This window comes from Oncorhynchus kisutch, linkage group LG18 (genome assembly GCF_002021735.2).
Source record: "Oncorhynchus kisutch isolate 150728-3 linkage group LG18, Okis_V2, whole genome shotgun sequence".
NCBI classification, from domain to species: Eukaryota; Metazoa; Chordata; class Actinopteri; order Salmoniformes; family Salmonidae; genus Oncorhynchus; species Oncorhynchus kisutch.
Genome location: NC_034191.2, coordinates 13,032,320 through 13,034,586, shown reverse-complemented (window position 1 = coordinate 13,034,586; position 2,267 = coordinate 13,032,320). Strand labels below are relative to the sequence as shown.

The window sequence follows — 2,267 nt, the reverse complement described above, 5'->3', positions numbered from 1 at the left end:
CAGCCAGCAGACACAGTGTGGTGTGGGAATCATCTGCCTCCAGCCAGCAGACACAGTGTGGTGTGGGAATCATCTGCCTCCAGCCAGCAGACACAGTGTGGAATGGGAATCATCTGCCTCCAGCCAGCAGACACAGTGTGGAATGGGAATCATCTGCCTCCAGCCAGCAGACACAGTGTGGAGTGGAAATCATCTGCCTCCAGCCAGCAGACACAGTTTGGAATGGGAATCATCTGCCTCCAGCCAGCAGACACAGTGTGGAATGGGAATCATCTGCCTCCAGCCAGCAGACACAGTGTGGAATGGGAATCATACATCTTTTATTTGATCTTGTTCATGATTCACAGTTCAGAGTGGTGGTGGAAAAAGTACCCAATTGTACTGTAGTAAAAGTAAAGATACCTTAATAGAAAATGACTCAGGTAAAAGTGAAAGTCACCCAGTAAAATACTACTTGAGTTAAAACCTCTTAAGGATCGGACCCTTTAAAGAAAAAAAATCCCCTAAAATGACATATTGTTGATACCATTTGAAACGAAACACTTTGAAGTTTGTGGAAATGTTAAATTAATGTAGGAGAATATAGTTAAAGTCTAAAAGTATTTGGTTTTAAATTTACTTAAGTATCAAAAGTAAATGTAATTGCTAAAATATACTTAAGTATCAAAAGTAAATGTAATTGCTAAAATTTACTTAAGTATCAAAAGTAGAAGTAAATACTAAGCAAACCAGACAGGATTATTATTTTTTAATGGATAGCTAGGGACACACTTCAACACTCAGACATAATTTACAAACAAAGCATTTGTGTTTAGTGAGTCCGCCAGATCAGAGGCAGTAGATGACCAGGGATGTCCTCTGTTTAGTGAGTCCGCCAGATCAGAGGCAGTAGGGATGAGCAGGTCCTCTTGATAAGTGTGAATTGAACCATGTCCTGTCCTGCTAAGCATTCTAAATGTAACAAGTACTTTTGGGTGTCAGGGAAAATGTATGGAGTATAAAGTACAATATTTTCTTTAGGAATGCAGTGAAGTAAAAGTACAATTTGTGGGGTACAGATACCCCCCAAAACTACTTAAGTAATACTTTAAAAGTATGTTTACTTAAGCACTTTACACCACTGGTTCAGAGGCAGACATGAAGTGGACTTGTCCTGCCATTTAATATCCTACAAAGCAGTTCACGTTGTAGAGTGGATAATCTTTTCCCTGTAAGACTCAGACCTGTACTCATAGAGTAGGTAAACGTTTCCCCTAACCGCTGATGCAGGGTCAGATATGTTTTTATCCACCTAAAACCTCTTGGTTTGGGGCTAGGGTAATCTGATCCTAGATCTCAGGCTAGGTTAATCTGATCCTAGATCTGGGGCTAGGTTAATCTGATCCTAGATCTGGGGCTAGGGTAATCTGATCCTAAATCTTGGGCTAGGCTCATCTGATCCTAAATCTCGGGCTAGGGTCATCTGATCCTAAATCTCGGTCTAGGGTAATCTGATCCTAAATCTCAGGCTAGGGTAATCTGATCCTAGATCAGTATACAGTATCAACAGTACACAGTATCAACAGTACACAGTATAATACAGTGCACAGTATCAACAGTATACATTATCATACAGTACACAGTATTAACAGTACACAGTATAATACAGTACACAGTATCTACAGTGCACAGTATCAACAGTACGCAGTATCAACAGTACACAGTATAATACAGTACACAGTATCAACAGTACACAGTATCAACAGTACACAGTATCATACAGTACACCGTATAATACAGTACACAGTATAATACAGTATACAGTATCAACAGTACACAGTATAATACAGTACACAGTATCAACAGTATACATTATCATACAGTACACAGTATTAACAGTACACAGTATAATGCAGTACACAGTACAACATCCCCATAGCACCAGCATCTCCATGGCAGTGGGGAGAGGGGAAGGACGGGGGGAATAGGGGAGGGAATGGGGACAGGGACCCATAGACAGCACTGAGTGGAAACAAAACCAACACCCAAATACCTGTCCCATACAGTTTGACTGTAGTGTTGTGGTCCTGAACGGGACTCAAGACTGGACTGAGTGGACACAAAACCAACACTAACAGACCCAAATACCTGTCCCATACAGTTTGACTGTAGTGTTGTGGTCCTGAACGGGACTCAAGACTGGACTGCAGTTGGACTTTAATATGATTGATCATTTCATGTTTGTCTCTGAACGTCTTCCTACTGTTTGATATGTGTCAGATTAACCC

The 2,267-nt window shown here is 40.9% G+C and overlaps 1 protein-coding gene across 1 annotated transcript in view; it reads right to left on the bottom strand.

Moving 5' to 3' along the window:
• Positions 1-735: 735 nt before the first annotated feature.
• The window catches only part of tyr (tyrosinase), a 9,221-nt gene continuing 7,689 nt past the window's right edge, over positions 736-2,267 (bottom strand). Inside the window, exon 5 of the mRNA XM_031795775.1 lies at positions 736-2,267. This exon is cut by the window's right edge and continues 408 nt beyond it. The gene's annotated coding sequence lies outside the window, so the exon portion shown is untranslated.